The following is a 14895-nucleotide window of genomic DNA, read 5'->3' on the forward strand; positions in this document are numbered from 1 at the left end:
CGCGCGCTCCGCACACAAGTCCAGATTGGTTAAAGCGCCAAGGCAAGAAGATGAATTTTCTGATGACTCAGACAGCGCAGAAGAGTTTGTTAAAAATCCATACGTCAAGCGAAAGCGACCACCAACACCTTTCCCTCGCAATGGGGAGGAAGGTGAAGCGTCTGAAGCAGCGCGCAGAGAAAACGCCCAAAATTTTTTAGCAGATGCTTTCAGAAGCATTGCGCCGAAATCAATGCAGCATAAGTTCGATCAGCCAAATTTTCTGCAAGATATGCTTACCAAATTCTGTGCGGATAACACAGACATTCGTGCAAAAAAGGCAACAGAAATTACCACTGCTGCAGATAAATTTGTCCAGCACATTTCTGACTATCCAATTGTTTCTCCGCCGATTGTGCCGGCGACGTTGGGAGTTTACGCAGGCCTCACTGATCCCTTGGATTTTCTGCAACGCTTTGAGGGCGTCGTAAGCACTTACAACTGGGATGAACCAGTCGCATGTAGAGTGTTTCCTATGGCCTTGCAGGGGTCAGCAAGGGAATGGTTTCACAGCTTGCCATCTCGCAGTATCGTTGGCTTTGTGGATCTGCGAGAAAAGTTTTTGCTGCAGTTTCAAAATTTATTACCGCAGAAAAAGACACATATAGAGTGTCACGATATTAAACAAGGCAACAAGGAGACTCTAAATGCGCTACTTACGCGGTATATTTATGAGTGTCAGAAAATTCCACGGTTGAATGAAGATCAGAAAATTTCTGGTTTCTTGCATGCTATCAACCCACAGCGACACCCTACGCTTGTGCGGCGATTAAGAAGAGATGTCCCGCAGTCATTCGCAAAAGTGCAACAGGAAACTTATGATTATATCCGCGGAGGAGAAGATAGCAGTATTACCCCTGCATGTGGCTGGGGTAGAGATAAAAGTTTGCGAGATGACAATGACTCTTTCAGAGATGGTAACAGCGATAGCTATCGCGGTCCAGGCTTTTCGCGAAAAAATGGTGGCGGCGGTTATCAGCGTAATGACAGGTTTCAAGGTCAGAACGATAACAATTCATATGGCCGTAATAACCGCTATTCTACGCGCAAGTGGAATAATGAGTCATTCAATATCATTCAGATGCTAACAAAAACGCCCAAAGAAATCTTACTGCAAGAGCGAGTTACTAAGTCTTTCCCTGATCCGCAGCCATTGGGAGAAAACAGCAGGCGTGACAGATCAAAGTTTTGTGTCTTTCACGACGATTACGGTCATGACACCAATCGCTGCAGAGATTTAGCGAAATTTATTGCGGAAGCGTATGAACAGGGTAAGTTGGACCATTTGTTGGCGCAGAACTCATCCAGCACTGCAAATGCAATCATTATGCCAGCTGAAGCTAATGGTTCGAGTGCCCCAAACGCGGTTGAGCGGAAAGCTCCTGCGGTGAAAAATTTGGGAGTACGGATGGTAAATAAGAAAGAAAATCAGCGCGGGGTACAAGTGATTAATGTGGTGGAAGTGCACGGTGAAATGTCAGTGCTGCAAATTTCGGCGCAAATTGTTAGCTGGAAATGTCCCTCTATTACATTTCCCTCAGCGCGTTTGAATGCGGATGTTGATAAGCCCGTGGTTATTTCATGACGTGTTGCTAATACCGGCATTATAATCATGAAGGTACATGTTGACACTGGTAGCAGTGTAGATATCATGTACGAGCAATGTTTTCTCAAGCTGCCCGCACAAATTCAGGCTTTGATGAAACCTACTGCGGTTTCATTGGCTGGTTTTTCGGGAGAATCATCATGGCCTGTTGGCCAATTGGAATTACAAATGGAATTGGTTGATGATAGCGATGAGTCGCTAAGGCGTCAAGCCTTATTGAATTTGTACATTATGCGGAATCAATCGCGGTTCAATATGATACTTGGCCGCACAGCTTTGCGCATGTTTGGCGCTATACCATCTACAATACATGGTATGCTAAAGTTTTCTGCTAATAAGGGAATTGGCACGCTGATTTCTGCGGAAATGGAGCCTTCATGTGCTATGGTTATGACAAGTGCGGATATGTGTGTTGAAGGGCATTCAGTTAACCCTGCTTAGTGCGAAAATGATTAATAAAATATTGTATTGAAATTCCATTAATGCGAGACATGTTATGTTCATGATTTGAATAATGTAATGTGAATTAATAAAGAATAAAGCGAAGTTAATTTCAGTGTTAGTACTTGTTTCTATAAACAGCGAAAACACTGCGTGTGGCCACGCGTAGTGTTTATTTCGCAGAATACAAATACTTATCTTTTTGAAACACTAAGTTAATGTTTGCTCTGCGGATGCTTTAAGTAAGGTGGCATTGTTTTCACTAAACATGACCTGCTTAAAATAATATATCAATACATAACTGTATTGCGAAATATTTTGCAGAAAAGTTAAGTGATGAAATTGCCTACTTATGTTAATAAAAATTGCGAAAGGATAAATTTTCCTAAGTGTTTGATCTTGCCAACACTTAGATGCTTCGCAATGCTAGATTTTACCTAAGGATCGTTTTGTCGGACTTAGAAGATTCATAATGTTAAAAGATTGTTTCGCACAAAGTACGCTTTGTTATGTGCACAATAACGAATGCGGAAATTGCAATGGACAAGTCTGAATTATGAATAATTAAAGTAAAAGCGCTATAAAAATAAAAAAGTTGCAACTGCGAACTGCGAAAAAGTAATTAATATTAAACGCGTATGCAACGCGGAATCTTACAACAGACGAAAGTTGTAATTGCGAAAATACATTCAATAAGCAAATTAGTTAAGGCAAAGCTAAAATTCTAATGCTTTGATATCTGCAAATGTAACGCCTTCCCGCTGACTGAGTTCCTCAAGAACAGGTATGTTGATTTTCTCAACCTCTTTCTTTGCCCTCTCAAGTATTTCGCGAGCATCATCGGTGGCGATAATTTCTTTCGCCATGTCAGAGGGAAGAGGTTGCGAAAGATCGCCAAGTTGGCATAATAAATCGTGCCACTCGCAGCGAGTGGCGAGCTTTGATGCTTGGGCATATGTTTGAAATTTTTCAGTGACTGGCTCAGAGTCCATCACTTTATCCGCAAATGTCGGTAGATATTTGACTAGCTGTGCGAACTCGTGTTCCGCGACCTCTGCCCTTCTTTTAAGTCGGGCGTTCTCTTCCATCACCTTTTCAAGCCGCGATTCAGCCTTTCGCGCCCTTCTCTCTTGGGCGTTGGCAGCCTTAGTTGCTTTCTCATACTCGTCTGACATCTCAGTAAAACGCTCCATGCTATCGACTGTTAGATAAATTGCATTATAGCAATTATGCAGTCGTTGCCTGGCCGCTGCGGGATAAGACAGTTTGCGGTATTGCTCCCTTGTTTCTGCAGGAACAAATTTATAAAGCTTTTGGTACAGCTTAAACGCCCGATCTGCTACGGCAGTTTCTTCCGTAGTGGCTTCTCCTTCTTCTTCCTCGTTGGACGCTTCTGCGTCAGATGGAAGAGATAAATCTTCATTCCCGGGTTCATTAAGAACATCTGTAGGGATTCTCCCTCTGATGTTATAAAGCGGTGTAGCTTCAGCGGATGACCCTGGAAGAATAGCTATAAACAGATCAGCAAACATAGCAAGTTCATGCCAATATAAACAATGCGTAATCAAATAAATACTGCGAAATAGCATTTGCTTACTTGCTTCTTGTTCAGAGTGAGTGCGCAGGCGTTTCCTGCGTGGAGTGGGAGTCGTATCCGCAACCTTGCGCTTACCGTGGTCCTCACCTCCAATAATAAAGCATGTATTGATGATCGGTTCATCAATAAGAATAATGTTGCCGTCGCCATTTTTTAGGCGACGGGCAGGGCTAATCCTGCTTATATCAGCGGACCTCATGACAAGGTCAAGTGCAACCGCTGAAAAAATAAAAGCGCGTAAAGTTATGCAAAGCAAAAATATTGCGAAAAATGAAAGTACGATTGATACATTGCGATAAAGTTAAGCGGCATACTGTTTTTTGATTGGTCAACTAAAAGCGCATCATAGTCGCTCCACGGCCATTGAACCGACACTCTGCCAATGTACAGCGGTACATTCGAGTAAGGTCGCAGAAATATACCCGCGTTTTTAAGTATCTTGAGAGTGTCATTCTCAAGATCATCGAGTACAGGCCTCTCATTGACGTTGGGATTAAGCTCTGTACACCACGTTTTCGGTATTTTGTTATTCACATATGCGGTATCGTTAATATAGAAGAAGGAACTGCGCCAATTCCCAATTGAATCTTTTGGTGAAGTCATTACGCCAAGTTTACTGCGAAAAGAAAACCACCCAACGTCATATAGCACCAGGCTATTGCACATCCGAAAAACGTTTAGCAGCGGTGGTTGGCTGATGGCGTTGCAATACATCTCAAATAGCACAATCTTGTTAATTGCGTTAGGATGCAACTGCGCCATAGCGATGTTATAATATTCGCAAACGCTGCGAAAAAACGGGTAAGGGGAAATCAATGGTTGCCTTGAGAAATGGCAACCTCGTACACGGATATCATCCCTTTAGGGGGAGTATCGGCTCGCTGCTCTGCCGCATGCACGGTAGGAACGAATTGGGCAAGTGGTGGGTACCATTCTTGCAAAGTTTGCAGTTTTGCTTCCGTCATGTAGGAAACATATCCTCCGGGAGTGTGCATTGAAGAAGACGATGCCATTTGCAAATAAATTGGATGATAAAATTGAAGAAATTTAAGATTGAAATTGATTAATTGCACGGTACGATTATGATTCAACGAATTTGAATGCGAAATTGGGAAAGGAAAGCGTAAAGTTTTTGTGCGGCGTTGTCTGCTATTTATAATTGGGATTAGGGCGAGCAAGTTGAAAAGGTAATCATTGAATTTTAACGGCTGTAATTACTGTGACGCGTAAAACGGTAAAAATCTAGCCGTTAAAATAAGCTAATTTGACAGAATAGCGAAAGTTACCGTTGTAATTACGCGTTTCGCCTAATTAAAACAACGGTAATAAATGGACAGTAAAAAATATATAATAAAGTTCGCGAGATATTTTAAAGATGCACTTCTTTATTTTTAGAGTTTATCATGATGCATTTGCTTCGCGAAAATGCATCATAATAAACTGGGGGGACTTGATCATATACATAGCATTGTATATGTATATTTTATTTTCTAAAAAGCTAAGGACAGAACTACGCGGATTATAAGGCACAGTTATGCCATATTCGCTGAAAATAAATACTGCAGTTAAGTATTCGCTGAAATGCCAAACTGCGGTTTGATCCGCTGACTTTCCGCGGAGAGCCGAGCATCTCGCAGACCGCGGATATCACGGATACTATAAATAGGGAGCTTGGCCTCTCATTTATAGGTTGTTGATTCTCTGCCATTTGCCTAAGCCTTTGTAGATTTCACTTGTGACTTTGCCCAAGGACTTCTTACATTGAGTTAAGGTGAATCATGCTAATCGATAACGAAGACCGGGTCGGGGTGGTTGATCACTTGATAGTTAAAGTGAAAAACGATCATCGGGGCCCAAAATAATCATCGAACATCCCATCCTCCATTATAATCTTATTGCACTCAATCCGTAATTAAGCAACATCAATAATTAAGGATTGATCAGCATTCATTTGAAAAGTGCAAGACTTGCAAAGTTTAGTTTACCAAATGGATCGACAACAAGTTTAAGTTTACAAAAGTAGTAAAGTATAAATGATATAACTTACGACATAAGAAGTTAAAAATCACGGTTGCTATAAATAGCGTAAGTATGTGAACAAATATGTTTGAATCCAAGGGTGCTATCACTAGCGTATGCATGTATGTATGCTTAACTCCAAGCAAGTATGAGTGTACGCGGAAGCATGTATCAAATAGCCAATTATGAACCTGAGAAACATATAGAAAATTGTCAACGAAAAACGTTGGTGAAATCATAGGTGTTTGTAAACGTTGTTTTGAACCACAAGATTTTTGTATTTACATAACGTTGATTGTCTGAATCGTTTGCATTCCAAAAGTATGTTCGCGAGCACCCAATTATCAAGACTTAACTGTTTTGTACCTTGTTACGTAGTGTTAGAACATACACTAAACTCGAAAATATATTTCATTCGCTAACGGTAGCGAACCGTCCGAATGAGGCTCGTCAAGCCCATGTGATCACATAATATAAGTTCTCGCTTACACCCTGCAAGTGTAACTAATGATAATTGAATTGAGGCTTTTTGTTCTAACTCGCACGTGGAATATTTGTTTTCATACTTGTGTTCAAAGCATAAAAGTATGTAGTATAAAACTGTATATGTTTCTCATCCCATGATTTAAAATTATAAAAGTTGTTGAAAAATGGGACTATGATCTCACCTCAAGTGCACGAGTATAAATGTACTTCACAAAGTAAACGTGTGCATGAAAGTTGTTTAGCCTTGACCTAAACAAGTAAGTTGCATCAATTAACCAGTTACGACACAAGGTCGGGCGAAATGTGTTTAATTAGTCCTATGGTTCGTTACGACTCGAATATATAACATGTGAATCACGTTGTCAAGTTTCATGCAAGATATAAGTATAAAAGCACGTTAGAACGATTGCATAAGTGTTTGGTTAAGTATAACTAAAAGTCAAACTCGGTCAAGTCAAAGTCAACAAAAGTCAACACTTTCTGAGGTTATTATTCATATATAAGCATGTTAGAACAAGTTACATGTGAATCGGAGGTGCGTAGCATAGCAAACATTTTTCAAAATTTGAAAAAGTAGGTCAGAAGCCAAACACGGCAAATGCCGCGCCGCGGCCCCTGGTGTCGCACCGCGCCAATAGGCGTGGCCTGGTGCCTGGTCTGTTTCAAAAGTTCAAGTCTCAACCAAACTTCAATTTAGCACAAATCACAAACCGTAAACATTTAGAACACATATCTTATATCGTTGGAAAGGTATTTTGACGAGGAACACAACTAACCACTTTTCATCAAGCAAAAACATCAATTACAATAACCAAAATCTCGTCAAATGATTATTAAAGGTTTATTTTCAAAGTTTCAAGTTCACAAAAAGCATTTTAAGATTCGGGAATCCAATTCACGGATATGATATGCCATTTTGAAGGTAATGAAACATACATTACAACTAAACACTTACTAATAACAATTCATGGCATTCAAAACATCGAAAGTTCTTTTTAAGTCTACCAAACCCTAACCAAAATTCACAAAAATCAATAATCATGTGTTTGAAGTTTTCTTAATCAACCTACACATCAAAATGAAGCTAGTGATACTAGTAACACAATTAAAACATGAACTTTAACAATTTAACAACACTAAATCATCCAAAATCAAAGATTAAACACACCCATTTTCAAGTTCATGCTAGTTACTCCAAAACAACAAATCGAGCAAACAAAATATATATTCATGTTATACTTGAGCCATAGACACTAACTAACACCATTTCAAGTATATAAAACGAATTCAGAGAAATCTAATGTTTTAGAAATGTTACCCAAATGAGATGAAATTGGTACCAAAATGTAGAGGATGAAGAGAGGATCACGAATATGTAATTTGTTTTGTTGCAAGCTTCCTAGATCGAATTTAGATGATGATTTTGTGTTTGAGGGTTTGAGTGAATAAAAATGGAAGTAATGAAATGGGGAGGATGAAATGAATGGAGGAGGGTGAAGGTTGACTAGTTGACCTAGTCATCCCTTTGCCCTCTTGGCAAGTTTAGTCCCTCAAGTTTGTAGTCGGATGCGGGAATTAACCAAACGAATTATTTTAAAAACGCTCGAGTAAACGAGTGATGTTATAATTAAATAACGGAAATATTAGAACGTTAGTCAACGAAAGGTACGAATTTAGATAACGGAAGATATTATCTAAAAAAAAAAAAAAAAGACGGGCGTTAAAATAATTTAACGGAAAAATGCGGGATGTTACATTACCTACACCTTAAAAGAAATTCCGTCCCGAAATTTAGTTGGAAGTAGTAGTTGTTGTTTCTCCCTCGAGATCTTGCGTTGTCAATTCTACAGATAAGTGAAGGTACTTCCTTGAGCATTTCAACGAATCTTGACATTCGGGATTTTACGTTGTTTTAAAGTTTGGTTTCACGATTTATAATTCAACCGGTCCTCCTAGGAAGTGAAGTTTGTCATCGATAGTAAGTTCATCAAAAGAAATAACAAGTTCTTGCTCGGCAAGACACTTTTTTAAGTTTGATACGTAGAATGTAGGATGAACGGAGACTCGAATGAGTTGGAAAATCTAAACGGCTAGTAACGGGTTCAAAACGCCCCCGGATTTTAAAAGGTTTTGTGTATCGCGGATTTAGCTTTCTACGTTTCCCGAAACGGATTGCACCTTCTAAAGGTGCGACTTTTAACGTTACGCGGTTACCCACTTGGAATTTGAAATGTTTACGTCAAACATCGGTGTAGCTCTTTTGGCGACTACGGGCCGTCTTGAGCCTTTCTTGGAATTGAATAATTTTTCGGTTGTTTCATGAATGAGTTCGGGTCCGGTGGTTTGCTTGTCACCTACTTCGGTTCAACAATTTAAGAAAACGACAATTGCGGCTATACGGGTCCTCAAAAAGTGTGACGTTAATACTCGAATGAAAATTATTGTAGTAAGAGAATTCGGCTAAAGGCAACTACTTTTCTCAAGTAAATTTGAAGTTGATAACGCAAATTCGTATTATGGTTTCCAAGGTTTGAATCGTATGTTTACTCGGTCCGTCGGGTTGTGGTTGATGTGCGGTACTAATGTCTAAACGTGGTCCCGAGACTTTTTGTAAGGCACTCCAAAATTTAGAAGTGAAACGAGGATCTCGATCCGAAACGAGGTACAGTTCTTTTAAGATACATTTGAACAAGCTTGTTAGGACCCGAAAACGTTTGTTGGAACAAGTTTCTGTTTCTCAAGAATTTTGACCCGCGAAAGATTTATCGGTTTTCGAAAACGTTCGTTAGGACTATTCTCCCTCGTGGTGAATACTAGTATAATGTGAAGAGTCTCTCTCTCCATTGCGAATTTAGATAAAAGATTTTCTTATACGGAATTACGAGTGTAATGCGAGAGAAGTTTCTGCCTCGATGTGAGCATAAAAAGCATATCGTAGTTCGTTGATAAAACTGCGCGAAAACGAGATAGTATACACGTGCAACATATGTTTGAAGTAGAAAGAATTTGTCATTCATTCGGAAGCATAGATATGGTTCGACAATAATCGAAGATGTGTCCATGGTATGGTTGTTATCAACATTCTCGGAGTTTTCGGATATTCAAACAAGAAAAATGAAGTCATGTACATGGCACATGGTGGTGATTAGGTTGATCGAGTCCAATCACCATCACGAGTCATTAGAACTTTGGTATAACTTACCGTAATATAACCACGTTGATCGAGTGTCGTTATATTACGCTAACTCATACCTCCATTCCCACATCACTCCATAGATTAAAGTTCGTGTAATCGTGAAAATTTAAAATGAACAAAGTGTAACGACGTCTCTAACGTGAATCGTATTGAATCAAAAGAATTAGTGCAACTCTAAAGAAGCGTTCCCCGAGGAAAGTGTATAAATGATTCTTCACGTCAAAGCGGTTCAAGTCAAACAATAGTGTATTTCGGTACGGGAAGTGTAACGAATCATGATAACGAATAGTACGCAACTGTAGTGATAAATAGTGATGACGATACTCACCTAGAGTAGCGATGGTAGTAACAAGAAGTAGTAGATAGTAAGGAACACCGGTGTGACACCGATAGTAAGTTGAAACGGTGGCGAATAATAATCTGGGAGACAGAGTTCCCGAACAAGTATGACTAACGAAGTCGTCGTCGTCCTTACGCGTATGAATCTTAAGTTTACGTGTGTTACCCGAAAGTGGTAGATTACAGATTTGCATGATGAAAACTTGGTACCATTAAGAAGTTTGCCTAAGAATGATTCAAGTATAATGCACAAGTGGTCAAGTAAGTGCTATCTATAGCAAATATATGTCAGAATTCAATGGCTAACTATCCGGTTGTAGTCTAGATTCACTAATGTGTCCTAACGACTCTGTCAGACACACTAATGCACATCCTAGATCCCTACAACCAACGCTCTGATACCATCTGTAGCGACCCGACAAAATCGTCATTGACGGCGCCGCTAACTTAGGTCCCATAACGTGGTCGTAGTCCCTATATGAGACTTGTTTGACCAAAATTATGTCACATTCATTTGAAAAGTGCAAGACTTGCAAAGTTTAGTTTACCAAATGGATCGACAACAAGTTTAAGTTTACAAAAGTAGTAAAGTATAAATTATATAACTTGCGACATAAGAAGTTAAAAATCACGGTTGCTATAAATAGCGTAAGTATGTGAACAAATATGTTTGAATCCAAGGTTTCTATCACTAGCGTATGCATGTATGTATGCTTGACTCAAAGCAAGTATGAGTGTACGCGGAAGCATGTATCAAATAGCCAATCATGAACCTGAGAAACATATAGAAAACTGTCAACGAAAAACGTTGGTGAAATCATAGGTGTTTGTAAACGTTGTTTTGAACCACAAGATTTTTGTATTTCCATAACGTTGATTGTCTAAATCGTTTGCATTCCAAAAGTATGTTCGCGAGCACCCAATTATCAAGACTTAACTGTTTTGTACCCTGTTACGTAGTGTTAGAACATACACTAAACTCGAAAATATATTTCATCCGTTAACGGTAGCGAACCGTCCGAATGAGGCTCGTCAAGCCCATGTGATCACATAATATAAGTTCTCGCTTACACCCTGCAAGTGTAACTAATGATAATTGAATTGAGGCTTTTTGTTCTAGCTCGCACGTGGAATGTTTGTTTTCGTACTTGTGTTCAAAGCATAAAAGTATGTAGCATAAAACTGTATATGTTTCTCATCCCATGATTTAAAATTATAAAAGTTGTTGAAAGATGGGACTATGATCTCACATCGAGTGCACGAGTATAAATGTACTTCACAAAGTAAACGTGTGCATGAAAGTTGTTTAGCCTTGACCTAAACAAGTAAGTTGCATCAATTAACCGGTTAATACACAAGGTCGGGCGAAATGTGTTCAATTAGTCCTATGGCTCGTTACGACTCTAATATATAACATGTGAATCACGTTGTCAAGTTTCATGCAAGATATAAGTATAAAAGCACGTTAGAACGATTGCATAAGTGTTTGGTTAAGTTTAACTAAAAGTCAAACTCGATCAAGTCAAAGTCAACAAAAGTCAACACGCTCGGGTCGGGTCCCGAACTATTTTTCTGAGGTTATTATTCATATATAAGCATGTTAGAACAAGTTACATGTGAATCGGAGATGCGTAGAATAGCAAACATTTTTCGAAATTTGACAAAGTAGGTCAGAAGTCAAACACGGCAAATGCCGCGCCGCGGCCCCTGGTGTCGCGCCGCGCTAATAGGCGTGGCCTGGTGCCTGGTCTGTTTCAAAAGTTCAAGTCTCAACCAAACTTCAATTTAGCACAAATCACAAACCGTAAACACTTAGAACACCTATCTTATATCGTTGGAAAGGTATTTTGACGAGGAACACAACTAACCACTTTTCATCAAGCAAAAACATCAATTGCAATAACCGAAATCTCGTCAAATGATTATTAAAGGTTTATTTTCAAAGTTTCAAGTTCACAAAAAGCATTTTAAGATTCGGGAATCCAATTCACACATATGATATGCCGTTTTGAAGGTAATGAAACATACATTACAACTAAAAACTTACTAATAACAATTCATGGCATTCAAAACATCGAAAGTTCGTTTTAAGTCTACCAAACCCTAACCAAAATTCACAAAAATCAATAATCATGTGTTTGAAGTTTTCTTAATCAACCTACACATCAAAATGAAGCTAGTGATAATAGTAACACAATTAAAACATGAACTTTAACAATTTAACAACATTAACTCATCCAAAATTAAAGATTAAACACACTCATTTTCAAGTTCATGCTAGTTACTCCAAAACAACAAATCGAGCAAACAAAACATATATTCATGTTATACTTGAGCCATAGACACTAACTAACACCATTTCAAGTATATAAAACGAATTCAGAGAAATCTAGTGTTTTAGAAATGTTACCCAAACGAGATGAAATTAGTACCAAAATGTAGAGGATGAAGAGATGATCACGAATATGTAATTTGTTTTGTTACAAGTTTTCTAAATCGAATTTAGATGATGATTTTGTGTTTGAGGGTTTGAGAGAATAAAAATGGAAGTAATGAAATGGGGAGGATGAAATGAATGGAGGGTGAAGGTTGACTAGTTGACCTAATCATCCCTTTGCCCTCTTGGCAAGTCTAGTCCCTCAAGTTTGTAGTCGGGTGCGGGAATTAACCAAACGAATTATTTTAAAAACGCTCGAGTAAACAAATGATGTTATAATTAAATAACGGAAATATTAGAACGTTAGTCAACGAAAGGTACGAATTTAGATAACGGAAGATATTATCTATAAAAAAAAGACGGGCGTTAAAATAATTTAACGGAAAAATGCGGGATGTTACACCAGTTACATATATACACTTCTTATTCTTCTGGTGAGTTAAATGTAATGTTATTTGGATAAACTAATTCTTGATCTGTTCTAGTAAGCCGGGAACACTCTTTGCTTGACCCAATTACTAACTTTTGCTGAAGTCGGCTAAACTTCATTTTGGTACTTCCAAGCTATTACAAGCAAGCCTGCAAAACCCAAACAAACTACATCAAAAATTTGACATATACACTTATCAATTCATCATATTACAGCTTATAAATTTATCTTTAATAACTTTTTGTAACCCAACTTTGAAGGTAAATGCCTCATGAGCTTGACGGCTTTGGGGTAATGGATATTGTCAGACACAATTTTAGCGAGCTCGGGAAAATGCCAGCCGTACTTCTACATGTCAAGTGTCCATAAAAGTTACAATAAGATCCACTTTTAAACAACATCTTAAATAGATGACAATAAGATACGGTTGAAAAAGTCAGCCGACCCATCGTTTTGGGAACTAGCCCGGCCCGACAGCCCAAAAACACCTTAAAAATTGGTCAATGCTAAAAAAGTCGGGTCAAGTTCGGGCTGAGTCAGTCATAGTCAGATTTAGGTCAATAAATTTATATTTTTAAAAGTCAACATTGGTCAACGCCCGACATATCCCGGACTCGAACAACTGGTCCATCCAAGGTGTTCGACCCGTCTAGCCACCGACTCGACTAACTCACGAATTTTACAATTTTGCATTAGGATAATCTTCAGGCCAACTAAAAACTGGCCTAGTTTTATTGAATAAGAATAAGCTTTACCTTATCATCTAGACAAACTATGAGATAAACCCAAGCTCATCGAGGCTAAATCTTGTGCGCCCAAACCGGTTATTGGTTCGGTCAATTGGCTTCTAACACCTCTCATAAGTTCCATAACACCTTGGTTATGAACACAATCAATTTGCTGCAAAAAAACAAGAGAGTTAGATTTTTAACGGTCATTGTACTTATAATATTGGAAGTCATATAATATAGACACCTACAATCCTAAATATATACCTCTAATGTTCAGTTGCACTTATAATATTTGAACAGTACTTTATTCATTTATCAAAATTAAAACTGATTTTTTTTTTCACTCAATTTCATGATAAAAAAAATCTTAATTTCGTAATTTAAGTTACCTTAGTTATACTATAGCATAAGTGAAGATTATAGCAAATGTGAGTAAATAAATGAACTACTGAAGATTAACTGAAGAAGCTAACCTTTTAGGGATTGAATGAATCTGATGAGCTACTAAAAGACGATAACTTCGTTGAACTTATGATGACCATCGTTTTCTCATCTGTCAAAACCCCAGAATTGCATGAAAGGCTTTTTTTATCTTAAAACCCCAATCCTTTATGTTAATCGTAACAATCGAAAAAAAAACCTAACTTTTCATGGTAATGGAACAAACCTTACGCCATTGAGAAAGAAGAGAAATGGTGAAATAAAACCAAATCGTCTTCCCAGTCGGTTGATAATCAAGATAAAGTCACAACCTGAGAAGGAAGATCTAAGTTAACCGTATCAGATCTCATAAGAATCAGTACAAATTGAAATTGAAACGTAATTAGAAACAAACCTAAAGTTAGAGCGAGCTGAAATCTGAGAAATTGCTTGCGAGCGAGAGTGTCTATGCCCTAAATGAAAATTATGTTAGGGCAGGAAATTAACAAGGAGAAAGTGAAATGTTTTAGAGGGAATATCAAACACTCGATGAAATAAAGGAGGGAACTAGTCCGCCAATTTCTAAATTTTGTTAATGTTATGTGCAATACTTGCACAAATTAAAAGTTAACAGTTCCGAAAATGTCTTATACTTTTGATAACATGTAAATAATTGCCATCAAAAAGCTGCTGATAAAAAATGGGTCTTGGGTCGAGTAAGGGGATGATTTTTAATATTTTTGTGAGTTCGGGTTCGGGTTCGGGTTCGGGGATGGCTTTAAAGACAAACTCGATTACCCGGCTCGTATACCCAAAAAAACCCAAGTCCATATACCCGGCCAGTGGCTAGTTTATTAGTATACCCTTGGGTCACGGGACACCACTACTTTGAAAATTTTTAGTTGAAAATACACTTCAAATTGTATAGGACACCACTAAATTTAACCGCAGGACCCTATATATTTTCGTCGCTAGTTGAGAAGCTTTGGCGAATTGAGCAATCTTTAAGCGTACTTCGTCAGATGACATACGACTCGCAGCATCAGATGAGTACGAATCCCTTTGACTTTTAGCTCGACTTGGAGGACGTCGGATTGGGTCGCGATCCTTAAGTAAATTTTCAAATTAGGTTGGGTCGGGGTTCGTGCTCGTGT

The 14895-nt window shown here is 38.4% G+C and overlaps 1 long non-coding RNA gene across 1 annotated transcript; it reads right to left on the reverse strand.

Annotated features, from left to right (window-relative positions):
* Positions 1 to 13794: 13794 nt before the first annotated feature.
* LOC139857750 (uncharacterized) lies at positions 13795 to 14278 on the reverse strand. The gene is made up of 3 exons (XR_011762674.1): positions 14157 to 14278; positions 13989 to 14073; positions 13795 to 13874 (listed from the first exon to the last, which is right to left on the reverse strand). It is a non-coding gene; the product is annotated as an uncharacterized lncRNA (long non-coding RNA).
* Between the last annotated feature and the right edge of the window lie 617 nt (positions 14279 to 14895).

The sequence above is a fragment of the Rutidosis leptorrhynchoides genome, chromosome 7, assembly GCF_046630445.1.
Source record: "Rutidosis leptorrhynchoides isolate AG116_Rl617_1_P2 chromosome 7, CSIRO_AGI_Rlap_v1, whole genome shotgun sequence".
Classification (NCBI taxonomy): Eukaryota; Viridiplantae; Streptophyta; class Magnoliopsida; order Asterales; family Asteraceae; genus Rutidosis; species Rutidosis leptorrhynchoides.